The sequence below is a fragment of the Bombina bombina genome, chromosome 2, assembly GCF_027579735.1.
Source record: "Bombina bombina isolate aBomBom1 chromosome 2, aBomBom1.pri, whole genome shotgun sequence".
NCBI classification, from domain to species: domain Eukaryota; kingdom Metazoa; phylum Chordata; class Amphibia; order Anura; family Bombinatoridae; genus Bombina; species Bombina bombina.
Window position 1 is genome coordinate 745,363,387 of NC_069500.1, and position 14,211 is coordinate 745,377,597.

Genomic DNA, 14,211 nt, shown 5'->3' on the forward strand with positions numbered 1-14,211 from the left:
AGTTTGCTCGTGCCTTTGAATTGCACTTTTCTACAGCCTTCCAAGCCTGTGTGCCAGGCCTACTTAAAAAATATTTAACCCAATCATATTTGTTGTGACAGTATTCTAATAATTAAAAATTAAAATTTTTGGTAATAGTTGCTGTGATTTGAATCCCCAGTTTGCTGGTGCCATTGAATAGCACTTTCCTCCTGCCTTGAAGCCTGCTGTGAGCAAGGCCAACCTAGCCAATTGTTGTCAGCAATCATATTTCTGTTAACAGTATTGCAAAAATTGTCAATCATCACTGTTTAGACTGTCAGTAATCAGTCTCCTAGTGTCCTTGAATTGCATCTCCCTCCTGCCTGCCATCCTTTTGTGCCAGGCTGTCTTGCCAACTATTTACACCAATCCTAATTTTTTGTCACAGTATAGTTACTAATTAAAATTAAAAAAATCTTTAATGTTGATGATCTTAACCCTCAGTTTGCTCGTGCCTTTGAATTGCACTTTTCTACAGCCTTCCAAGCCTGTGTGCCAGGCCTACTTAAAAAATATTTACACCAATCATATTTGTTGTGACAGTATTCTAATAATTAAAAATTAAAATTTTTGGTAATAGTTGCTGTGATTTGAATCGTCAGTTTGCTGGTGCCATTGAATAGCACTTTTCTCCTGCCTTGCAGCCTGCTGTGAGCCAGGCCCACCTAGCCAATTGTTGTCAGCAATCATATTTCTGTTAACAGTATTTCAAAAATTGTCAATCATCACTGTTTAGACTGTCAGTAATCAGTCTCCAAGTTTCCTTGAATTGCATCTCCCTCCTGCCTGCCATCCTTTTGTGCCAGGCCGTCTTGCCAACTATTTACACCAATCCAAAATTTTTGTCACAGTATAGTTACTAATTAAAATTAAAAAAATCTTTATTGTTGATGATCTTAACCCTCTGTTTGCTCGTGCCTTTGAATTGCACTTTTCTACAGCCTTCCAAGCCTGTGTGCCAGGCCTACTTAAAAAATATTTACACCAATCATATTTGTTGTGACAGTATTCTAATAATTAAAAATTAAAATTTTTGGTTATAGTTGCTGTGATTTGAATCGTCAGTTTGCTGGTGCCATTGAATAGCACTTTCCTCCTGCCTTACAGCCTGCTGTGAGCCAGGCCCACCTAGCCAATTGTTGTCAGCAATCATATTTCTGTTAACAGTATTTAAAAAATTGTCAATCATCACTGTTTAGACTGTCAGTAATCAGTCTCCTAGTTTCCTTGAATTGCATCTACCTCCTGCCTGCCATCCTTTTGTGCCAGGCCGTCTTGCCAACTATTTACACCAATCCAAATTTTTTGTCACAGTATAGTTACTAATTAAAATTAAAAAAATCTTTATTGTTGATGATCTTAACCCTCAGTTTGCTCGTGCCTTTGAATTGCACTTTTCTATAGCCTTCCAAGCCTGTGTGCCAGGCCTACTTAAAAAATATTTACACCAATCATATTTGTTGTGACAGTATTCTAATAATTAAAAATTAAAATTTCTGGTAATAGTTGCTGTGATTTGAATCCTTAGTTTGCTGGTGCCATTAAATAGCACTTTCCTCCTGCCTTGCAGCCTGCTGTGAGCCAGGCCCCCACCTAGCCAATTGTTGTCAGCAATCATATTTCTGTTAACAGTATTGCAAAAATTGTCAATCATCACTGTTTAGACTGTCAGTAATCAGTCTCCTAGTGTCCTTGAATTGCATCTCCCTCCTGCCTGCCATCCTTTTGTGCCAGGCCGTCTTGCCAACTATTTACACCAATCCAAATTTTTTGTCACAGTATAGTTACTAATTAAAATTAAAAAATTCTTTATTGTTGATGATCTTAACCCTCAGTTTGCTCGTGCCTTTGAATTGCACTTTTCTACAGCCTTCCAAGCCTGTGTGCCAGGCCTACTTAAAAAATATTTACACCAATTATATTTGTTGTGACAGTATTCTAATAATTAAAAATTAAATTTTTTGGTAATAGTTGCTGTGATTTGAATCGTCAGTTTGCTGGTGCCATTGAATAGCACTTTCCTCCTGCCTTGCAGCCTGCTGTGAGCCAGGCCCACCTAGCCAATTGTTGTCAGCAATCTTATTTCTGTTAACAGTATTTCAAAAATTGTCAATCATCACTGTTTAGACTGTCAGTAATCAGTCTCCTAGTTTCCTTGAATTGCATCTCCCTCCTGCCTGCCATCCTTTTGTGCCAGGCCGTCTTGCCAACTATTTACACCAATCCAAATTTTTTGTCACAGTATAGTTTCTAATGAAAATTAAAAAAATCTTTATTGTTGATGATCTTAACCCTCAGTTTTCTCGTGCCTTTGAATTGCACTTTTCTACAGCCTTCCAAGCCTGTGTGCCAGGCCTACTTAAAAAATATTTACACCAATCATATTTGTTGTGACAGTATTCTAATAATTAAAAATTAAATTTTTTGGTAATAGTTGCTGTGATTTGAATCGTCAGTTTGCTGGTGCCATTGAATTGCACTTTCCTCCTGCCTTGCAGCCTGCTGTGAGCCAGGCCCACCTAGCCAATTGTTGTCAGCAATCATATTTCTGTTAACAGTATTTCAAAAAGTGTCAATCATCACTGTTTAGACTGTCAGTAATCAGTCTCCTAGTTTCCTTGAATTGCATCTCCCCCCTGCCTGCCATCCTTTTGTGCCAGGCCATCTTGCCAACTATTTACACCAATCCAAATTTTTTGTCACAGTATAGTTACTAATTAAAATTAAAAAAATCTTTATTGTTGATGATCTTAACCCTCAGTTTGCTCGTGCCTTTGAATTGCACTTTTCTACAGCCTTCCAAGCCTGTGTGCCAGGCCTACTTAAAAAATATGTACATCAATCATATTTGTTGTGACAGTATTCTAATAATTAAAAATTAAAATTTTTGGTAATAGTTGCTGTGATTTGAATCGTCAGTTTGCTGGTGCCATTGAATAGCACTTTCCTCCTGCCTTGCAGCCTGCTGTGAGCCAGGCCCACCTAGCCAATTGTTGTCAGCAATCATATTTCTGTTAACAGTATTGCAAAAATTGTCAATCATCACTGTTTAGACTGTCAGTAATCAGTCTCCTAGTGTCCTTGAATTGCATCTCCCTCCTGCCTGCCATCCTTTTGTGCCAGGCCATCTTGCCAACTATTTACACCAATCCAAATATTTTGTCACAGTATAGTTACTAATTACAATTAAAAAAATCTTTATTGTTGATGATCTTAACCCTCAGTTTGCTCGTGCCTTTGAATTGCACTTTTCTACAGCTTTCCAAGCCTGTGTGCCAGGCCTACTTAAAAAATATTTACACCAATCATATTTGTTGTGACAGTATTCTAATAATTAAAAATTAAAATTTTTGGTAATAGTTGCTGTGATTTGAATCGTCAGTTTGCTGGTGCCATTGAATAACACTTTCCTCCTGCCTTGCAGCCTTATGTGAGCCAGGCCCACCTAGCCAATTTTTGTCAGCAATCATATTTCTGTTAACAGTATTGCAAAAATTGTCAATCATCACTGTTTAGACTGTCAGTAATCAGTCTCCTAGTGTCCTTGAATTGCATCTCCCTCCTGCCTGCCATCCTTTTGTGCCAAGCCGTCTTGCCAACTATTTACACCAATCCTAATTTTTTGTCACAGTATAGTTACTAATTACAATTAAAAAAATCTTTATTGTTGATGATCTTAATCCTCAGTTTGCTCGTGCCCTAGAATAGCACTTTTCTACAGCATTCCAAGCCTGTGTGCCAGGCCTACTTAAAAAATATTTACACCAATCATATTTGTTGTGACAGTATTCTAATAATTAAAAATTAAAATTTTTGGTAATAGTTGCTGTGATTTGAAACCTCAGTTTGCTGGTGCCATTGAATAGCACTTTCCTCCTGCCTTGCAGCCTGCTGTGAGCCAGGCCCACCTAGCCAATTGTTGTCAGCAATCATATTTCTTTTAACAGTATCGCAAACATTGTCAATCATCACTGTTTTGACTGTCATTAATCAGTCTCCTAGTGTCCTTGAATTGCATCTCCCTCCTGCCTGCCATCCTTTTGTGCCAGGCCGTCTTGCCAACTATTTACACCAATCCTAATTGTTGTCACAGTATAGTTACTAATTAAAATAAAAAAAATCTTGATTGTTGATCTTTATCCTCATTTTGCTTGTGCCATTGAATTGCACTTTTCTACTGCCTGCCAGCCTGTGTGCCAGGCCCAACTATCCAATTAGTGCTAGCAATCATATTTCTTTTAACAGTATTGCAAAATTTGTCAATCAACACTGTTTTGACTGTCAATCTGCAGTCTACTAGTGCCCTTGAATTGCATTTTCCTCCTGCCTGCCTGCCTGTGTGCCAGTCCCAACTAGCCAATTAGTGCCACCACTCATATTTATTGTAACAGGATTGGAATTTTTGTTAATCATAACTGTTTTGACTGTGATTCTTCAGTCTCCTAGTGCCATTGAATTGCAGTTTCCTTTCTCCCAGCGTGTGTGCTAGACAGACTCATTTGCCAAATAGTGCCAAACAATCATATTTGTTGCCACAGTACTAGTAATATTTCAAAAAATTAACAATTTGTGATTTTTAAAACATCTGTCTTTTTTGTTGTTGTCAGTCTCACAGCGTATACTGTGCCCACTTTCACAGTGCCACCACTCAATTGGTGTAATAGTATTGTTAGTGTCCATTTAAAAAAAAATGACAGGCAAAGGCAGGCCACCCCGCAGGTTCCGTGGTCGTGGTGCTGTGATTCCTTTAGACCCTACAAATATGCACATTGTTCAGACGCCGGGTGCCAGGGGGGATGCAAAAACTTCTGAGGAGGACCTAGTTTAATGGCTAACACAGGAAACCCAATCTTCTTCAGCTTCCGCTGCTAGTCCTCCTAACCTTGACGCACCATCTAAGTCCAGCTGTGCTTTGGGCAGGTCTCAAGTGACCAGTGCCACTCCGCCGCCTGTCGCCACCACCAACACTAGCACCACAGCCGCTTCACTTGATCTGTCACAGGAGTTATTGACACATCATTTTGAAGAAATGAGTGATGCGCAACCATCATTGACAGAGGATGTAGATAATAGTGATCAGTCTCAGTCAGGCAGCATTACCGACATGGAGGTACGGTGTGATGATGATGATGATGTTGTACCCGCTGCTGCTTCCTTTCTTGATGTTTCAGATACAAGTGAAGCGGTTGATGATGATGTGTCGGTGGATGTGACGTGGGTGCCTGCTAGAAGAGAAGAAGAAGAGGGGGAAGTTCAGATGGGGAGACAGAGAGGAGGAGGAGATGATTTGGAAGCACGGGGAGGTCGTCTCAAGGAGCTAGTGGCACAGTCAGACAGCATGCATCGTCACCAGGGGTCAGCCAGACAGCCCGCCGACGCCCATCAACGCATGCTGTTGCCACCACCAGAATTCCATCATCGCAGAGCTCAGCAGTGTGGCATTTTTTTGTGTGTCTGCCTCTGACAACAGCGATGCCATTTGCAACCTGTGCCAAAAGAAACTGAGTCGTCGGAAGTCCAACAGCCACCTAGGTACAACTGCTTTGCGAAGGCACATGGTCTCCCATCACAAAGGCCGATGGGAAGAACACATGAGTAGAAGCAGCACACAAAGTGAAAGCTGCCCTCCTCCTCCTGCTCCAGCATCTTCAGCCACGTCAACCAGTGCTGTCCTCCTTGCCCCCTCTCAACCATCCTCCACTCAGTCTCTCTTACGTAGCAGTTCCTGGTCATCTGCCCACAGTCAGGTGTCTGTCAAGGACATGTTTGAGTGTAAGAAGCCAATTTATCAAAGTCACCCCCTTGCCCGGCGTCTGACAGCTGGCTTGTCTGAACTCTTAGCCCACCAGCTTTTACCATACAAGCTGGTGGTGTCTGATGCTTTCAAAAAATTTGTATCTATTGGGACACCGCAGTGGAAGGTACCTGGCAGAAATTTCTTTTCACAAAAGGCAATCCCAAACCTGTACTCTGTTGTGAGAAAGGAAGTTATGGCATGTCTGGCACACAGCGTTGGGGCAAGGGTCCATATGACCACGGATAGCTGGTCTGCAAAGCATGGTCAGGGCAGGTATATCACCTACACTGCGCATTGGGTAAACCTGCTGACTTCTGACAAGCATGGAATGCGTGGCTCTGCAGAAGAGTTGGTGACACCGCCACGACTTGCAGGCAGGCCTGCTGCTACCTCCTCTACTCCTCCTACTCCATCCTCTTCCATAACCTCTTCCTCGGCTGAGTCCTCTTCAACTTCTGCGTCTTGCTCCACATCTATGGCACCCCCCCCAGCTCCCCAGGTACTATGCTACATCCCGGGTACGGCAGTGTCACGCCGTCTTGGGGTTGACTTGCCTGAAAGCGGAGAGTCACACCGCACCAGCACTCCTGACTGCCCTGAACGCACAGGTGGATCAGTGGCTGACTCCGCACCAACTGGAGATTGGCAAGGTTGTTTCTGACAATGGAAGTAATTTGGTGGTGGCATTGAAATTGGGCAAGTTGACACATGTGCCGTGCATGGCACATGTGTGTAATCTGATTGTACAACGATTTGTCCATAAGTACCCAGGCTTACAGGATGGCCTGAAGCAGGCCAGGAAGGTGTGTGGTAATTTCAGGAATTCCTACACGGCCATGGCGCACTTGTCTGATATCCAGCGTCGAAACAACCTGCCAGTGAGGCGCTTGATTTGCGACAGTCTGACACGGTGGAATTCAACACTCCTAATGTTTGACCGCCTGCTCCAACAAGAAAAAGCTGTTAATGAGTATTTGTATGACCGGGGTTCTAGGCCAGCCTCTGGGGAGCTGGGGATATTTTTGCCAAATTACTGGACGCTCATGCGCAATGCCTGTAGGCTCATGCGTCCTTTTGAGGAGGTGACAAACCTTGTCAATCGCACCGAAGGCACCATCAGCGACATCATACCATTTGTTTTCTTCCTGGAGCGTGCCCTGCGAAGAGTGCTGGATCAGGCAGTAGATGAGCGTGAAGAGGAAGCGGGAGAGTTGTGGTGTCCATCATCCCCCGAAAACAGCCGAATCAGCATTGCTTGCTGGACCTGCGGCAACGCAGGAAGAGTATTGTAAGGAAGAGGAGTCAGAGGAGGAATGTGGCTTTGGGGAGGATGAGGAGGAGGAAGACCGAGCACAACAGTGACCCAGGGTGCTCGTTGTTGTCACCTCTCTGGTACCCGTGGTGTTGTACGTGGCTGGGGGGAAGAAGATACCATCAGTGAGATCAGTGAGGAGGAGGAACGTGGCATGATTAGCTCAGCATCCAACCTTGTTCAAATGGGTTCTTTCATGCAGTCGTGCCTGTTGAGGGACCCTCGTATAAAAAAGCTGAAGGAGAACGACCTGTACTGGGTGTCCACGCTCCTCGACCCCCGGTATAAGCATAAAGTGCCTGAAATGTTACCAAATTCCCGCAAGTCAGAAAGGATGGAGCATTTTCATAATAAATTAAAAACTATGCTTTACACAGCGTATAAGGGTGATGTCACAGCACCACGGGAATGTAACAGGGGAAGAGATGAAATTAATCCTCCTCCTCCCACGACCACAGTGGCAAGGACCGGGCGCTTTCCTGATGTCTTGTTGATGGAGGACATGCGTACCTTTTTAACTCCCATGCACCATCAGAGCCTTTCAGGATCCAGCCTTAGAGAAAGACTCAACCGACAGGTAGCAGACTACCTAGCTTTAACTGCGGATCTCGACACTCTCAGGAGCGATGGACCCCTTGACTACTGGGTGTGCAGGCTGGACTTGTGGCCTGAGCTATCCCAATTTGCAATGGAACTTCTGGCCTGCCCCGCTTCAAGTGTCCTGTCCGAAAGGACTTTTAGTGCAGCAGGAGGTTTTGTCACTGAGAAGAGAAGTCGCCTAGGTCAAAAAAGCCTTGACTATCTCACTTTTATAAAAATGAATGAGGGCTGGATCCCGAAGGGACTGACATTGGGCGATACATTTGAATAAAGGTACTATGATGATGCTACTGATGATGATATGAGCTGCCTTGGGCTACAACTGGTACACAGGCTGGCCTTTTTTTTTTGGTTATAAAGACGGAGGACTTGCTTGACTTATCCGCCAACAAGTAGTGTTCAAGCCACAAGCTTTTAGGGCACTTTATAAATGTTTTACAAACATCGATTTTTCTGGCCGCTGCTACAGCAGTTGCTCCAACAATACCCCAATTTTTCAGTTATTTGTACATTCCTAATTTTTCTGGCCTCTGCTGCATCTCTGTGGGTACAAAACTCAAATAAAAAAAATAATGCACATAACACTAGTGATTAAACTGTTATGAATTGTACAACTTTACACACCACTCATATCCGGTGTACCATTCAATTGAATGCAAAATGCAACAAATTTGAAAGAGTAGGACCGACCAAGCATCTTTATCCGTCTCTTGGTTGCTCTAAATTATCTCCGTGTTCCATCTATGACATACCTGTACTCTATTGTGCAAAAAGGTGGCATATGTTGTGTTTCATGCTGTTGTGCCTGTTGTGGGTCGTGGCCCATGATATAAAAAGGCTGAAGGAGAACGACCTGTAGTAATGGGTGCCCCATCCAGTTTTTAGAAAAATGTTCCTGGTTCCTCTCAATTATCTTTGGGTTTCTAAAATGGATGCCATACCTGTACTCGCTTGTGCAAAAGGATGGCATATGGGGTGGTGTTTCCTGCAGTTGTTTCTGTTGAGGGTGTTGGACCCTCTTATAAAAAAGCTGAAGGAGAACGACCTGGAGTGGGAGTCCAAGCATGGTTTTTGGTGCTATTTCACTTTTACAAACAATTATCTGTGGGTTTCACAAATCAATGCCGTACCAGTACTCTATTGTTCCAAAGTATGCCATATGTTCTCTTTCCTGCTGGTATTTTGTTTGAGGGTCCTGGACACTCTTATAAAAAGGCCTAAGGTGAAAGAGGTGTACTGGGTGTCCACTCATTTTTATTTTCTATTTCTCATTTGACCAAAATTATCTCTGGTTTTGTAAAATCAATGCCGTACCTGTACTCTATTGTTCAAAAGGATGCCATACGTCCTCTTTCCTGCTGGTGTTTTTTTTGAGTGTCCAGGACCCTCTTATAAAAAGGCCTAAGGAGAAAGAGGTGTACTGGTTGGCCACTCATTTTTATTTTTCTATTTAACAATTGAACAAAATGATCTCTGGGTTTGTAAAATCAATGCTGTACCTGTACTCTATTGTTCAAAAGGATGCCATACGTCCTCTTTCCTGCTGGTGTTTTTTTTGAGGGTCCAGGACCCTCTTATAAAAAGGCCTAAGGAGAAAGAGGTGTACTGGCTGTCCATCGAATCATTTTTTTAATTCAAATTTACATTTTAAAAGAAATTTCTATGGGTTTCTAAAATCTATGCCTTTCCTGTACTCTATTGTTCAAAAGTTTGCCATATGTCCTCTTTCCTGCTGGTTTTTTGTTTGAGGGTCCTGGACCCTCTTATAAAAAGGCCTTATGGATAAAGAATTGTACTGGGTGTCCATCCAATCATTTTTTTTTAATTAAAATTCACGGTTGCAACAAATTATCCCCGGGTTTCTAAAATCAATGCCTTTCCTATAATCTTTTTTTCACAAAGGATGCCATATGTCCTCTTTCCTACTGCTGGTTTTGTTGAGTGTCCTGGAGCCTCTGCTAAAAAGGCCTAAGGATAAAGAAGTGTACTGGGTGTCTATTCAATGTTTTTTTAGATTTCACGGTTGTAACAAATTTTTTCTGTCTTTCAAAAATCAATGCCTTTCCTGTAATCTATTTTTCAAAAGGATGCCATATGTCCTATTTCATGCTGTTCTTTCTGTTGAGGCTCCGGGACACTCTTATAAAAAGGACTAAGGATAAAGAAGTGTACTGGGTGTCCAATCAATGTTTTTTTTCTATTTCCCGGGTCATATAACTGATCTCTGTGTTTCTAAAATCAATGCCTTTCCTGTAATCTAATTTTCAAAAGTATGCCATATGTCCTCTTTCCTGCTGGTGTTTTTTTTTGAGGGTCCAGGACCCTCTTATAAAAAGGCCTAAGGAGAAAGTGGTGTACTGGGTGTCCATCGAATCATTTTTTTTATTCAAATTTACATTTGCAAAAAATTATCTATGGGTTTCTAAAATCAATGCCTTTCCTGTACTCTTACTCTATTGTTAAAAAGTATGCCATATGTCCCCTTTCCTGCTGGTGTTTTGTTTGAGGGTCCTGGACCCTCTTATAAAAAGGCCTAGGGAGAAAGAATTGTACTGGGTGTCCATCCAACCATTTTTTTTTCTTCAAATTCACGGTTGCAACAAATTATCCCCGGGTTTCTAAAATCAATGCCTTTCCTATAATCTTTTTTTCACAAAGGATGCCATATGTCCTCTTTCCTACTGCTGGTTTTGTTGAGTGTCCTGGAGCTTCTGCTAAAAAGGCCGAAGGATAAAGAAGTGTACTGGGTGTCTATTCAATGTTTTTTTAGATTTCCCGTTTGTAACAAATTTTTTCTGTCTTTCTAAAATCAATGCCTTTCCTGTAATCTATTTTTCAAAAGGATGCCATATGTCCTCTTTCATGCTGTTCTTTCTGTTGAGGCTCCGGGACACTCTTCTAAAAAGGCCTAAGGATAAATAAGTGTACTGGGTGTATAATCTATTTTTTTTTAGATTTCACGGTTGCAACTAATGATCTCTGTGTTTCTAAAATCAATGCCTTTCCTGTAATCTAATTTTCTAAAGGATGCCATATGTCCTCTTTCATGCTGCTGGTTTTGTGGAGGGTCCTGGAGGCTCTGCTAAAAAGGTCTAAGGATAAATAAGTGTACTTGGTGTATAATAGAAGTTTTTTGTGATTTCACGGTTGCAACTAATGATCTCTGTGTTTCTAAAATCAATGCCTTTCCTGTAATCTAATTTTCTAAAGGATGCCATATGTCCTCTTTCATGCTGCTGGTTTTGTGGAGGGTCCTGGGGCCTCTGCTAAAAAGGCCTAAGGATAAATAAGTGTACTTGGTGTATAATCAAAGTTTTTTGTGATTTCACGGTTGCAACTAATGATCTCTGTGTTTCTAAAATCAATGCCTTTCCTGCAATCTAATTTTCTAAAGGATGCCATATGTCCTCTTTCATGCTGCTGGTTTTGTGGAGGGTCCTGGAGCCTCTGCTAAAAAGGCCTAAGGATAAATAAGTGTACTTGGTGTATAATCAAAGTTTTTTGTGATTTTACGGTTGCAACTAATGATCTCTGTGTTTCTAAAATCAATGCCTTTCCTGTAATCTAATTTACAAAAGTATGCCATATGTCCTCTTTCCTGCTGCTGGTTTTGTTGAGGGTCCTGGAGCCTATGCTTAAAAGGCCTAAGGATAAAGAAGTGTACTGGGTGTCTAATCTATGTTTTTTAGATTTCATGGTTGCAAAAAATTATCCACCGGTTTCTAAAATCAATGCCTTTCCTGTAATCTATTATTCACAAGGATGCCATATGTACTTTTTAATGCTGTTGTTTCTGTTGAGGCTCCGGGAGCCTCTTAATCTTATTAAAAAGGCCTAATGAAAAATAAGTGTACTGGGTGTCTAATCAATTTTTTTTTCTATTTACCGTTTGCAACTAATGATCTCTGTGTTTCTGAAATCAATGCCTTTCCTATAATCATTTTTTCAAAAGGATGCCATATGTCCTCTTTCCTGCTGCTGGTTTTGTCGAGGGTCCTGGAGCCTCTGCTGAGCATAAAAAAAAAAATCTATTTAAATTGACTTAATAACTGAAGCATCACTTCAGGAGTCAGGTGTGGTCGTAGGTAGTGGTTGTTGTTAGCAGATTATTTTTATTGCAAATTGCAATTGCCACAGCGTGCATAAAATGTGCGTCACTAGTTCAAATTTTAATTATTTTTTTTTCATTCAGGATTAGTTTGGGGTACGGCGCAATATTGGAAAGGCAAAAAACAGGTCTCGGTACCCGTTGATATAAGGGGTGACTACTACTGCTTTTACCAGGCTCCTCTTGGATAGCCCCAGAAAGTGTGACTATGAATCCCAAAAAGAAAATTAAATTAAGGTTGAAAACTAACTCCAAAGTAACTTGTAAGACCTGGAGCTCCTCAAACACACGTCCTACCTTAACAGCTATAGGCTCCCCAACCCACAAATCTTAACTTTTTCATGCCAATTGATATTGCCACAGCTGGAACAACAGTAAATAACATGTGCGTCACCACAGTCACCGAAGCTGTTGTCAGATGTATACAAAAACACTGATAAAGTATTCCTTTAGGAGCGCAAAGAGATGGCTACCGGAACACTCCAGGAACTTCACAAGAGTGGCTGTATTGTGTTTCTGGTGATGTTTGAGACATCTGGGTAGTGTACAGGGAGGGCAAAAATCGTCTCCATCTCTATGCACCAAAGGACATGACGTCCTTGTCATCCATAATAGATAGATAGTACAGAATTAAATAAACTTTGGTTTCCTACCATACTCAAGACAATCTTGTATTTCAAAATTCGTACTTGCTGTGGGAAACAGTGGCCTGTCCATACCAGGAAGATGATTTAGACAGAAGTAACGAGCTCTGCTTGCAGGTGACACATGTTTATCGTCAATCATCAAAGGGGTTGCGTGCAGAATATGGCTGATGGCCCCTTATTCAGATGTTTGTCCAGAGCCACAACATTTGCAAACAGCCAGAAGAAAGGTCGTTTCTCACCAGCCTTAAGTTGAGCTTCATTTACCAAATGCTGATATTAAAAAAAATAGGCAAACAGTGCCTTAAATAACACATTTGCGATATGGATTCACCAGAGCAAGGTCATTGCAAGTACTAAGTTCCCACGATAACAAAATTAAAATGCCACAACTATGCAATCTTCACCTTCAGATTATTATTGTCACACTCCATTGTACTCCTATGCCCAGCTCCCTGCTCTTGTTTTTGTTGAGGGTCCTGGAGCCTCTGCTGAAAAGGCCTATGGATAATAAAGTGTACTGGGTGTCTGTTCAATGTTTTTTTTATTTCCCGGTTGCAAGTAATTATCTCAGTGTTTCTAAAATCAATGCCTTTCCTGTAATCTATAATTCAAAAAGATTGACATATGTCCTCTTTCATGCTGTTGTTTCAGTTGCGGCTCCGGGACCCTCGTATTAACAAGGCCTGAGGATAAATAAGTAACTGGTGTCTAATGAATGTTTTTTTCTATTACACGGGTCATATAAATGATCTGTGGGTTTCTAAAATCAATGCCTTTACTGTAATCTTTTATTCAAAAGGATGACATATCTCCTCTTTCATGCTGTTGTTTCGGTTGAGGCTCCGGGACCCTCATATTAAAAAGGCCTGAGCATAAATAAGTGTCACGGCTGTGTAATCAATGTTTTTTTCTAATTTCACGGTTGCAAATAATGATCTGTGGGTTTCTAAAATCAATGCCTTTCCTGTAATCTTTTATTCAAAAGGATGACATATCTCCTCTTTCATGCTGTTGTTTCGGTTGAGGCTCCGGGACCCTCGTATTAAAAAGGCCTGAGCATAAATAAGTGTCACGGCTGTGTAATCAATGTTTTTTTCTAATTTCACGGTTGCAAATAATGATCTGTGGGTTTCTAAAATCAATGCCTTTCCTGTAATCTTTTATTCAAAAGGATGACATATCTCCTCTTTCATGGTGTTGTTTCGGTTGAGGCTCCGGGACCCTCGTATTAAAAAGGCCTGAGCATAAATAAGTGTCACGGCTGTGTAATCAATGTTTTTTTCTAATTTCACGGTTGCAAATAATGATCTGTGGGTTTCTAAAATCAATGCCTTTACTGTAATCTTTTATTCAAAAGGATGACATATCTCCTCTTTCATGCTGTTGTTTCGGTTGAGGCTCCGGGACCATCGTATTAAAAAGGCCTGAGCATAAATAGGTGTCACGGGTGTGTAATCAATTTTTTTTTCTAATTTCACGGTTGCAAATAATGATCTGTGGGTTTCTAAAATCAATGCCTTTCCTGTAATCTTTTATTCAAAAGGATGACATATCTCCTCTTTCATGCTGTTGTTTCGGTTGAGGCTCCAGGACCCTCGTATTAAAAAGGCCTGAGCATAAATAAGTGTCACGGCTGTCTAATGAATGTTTTTTTCTAATTTCACGGTTGCAAATAATGATCTGTGGGTTTCTAAAATCAATGTCTTTCCTGTAATCTTTTATTCAA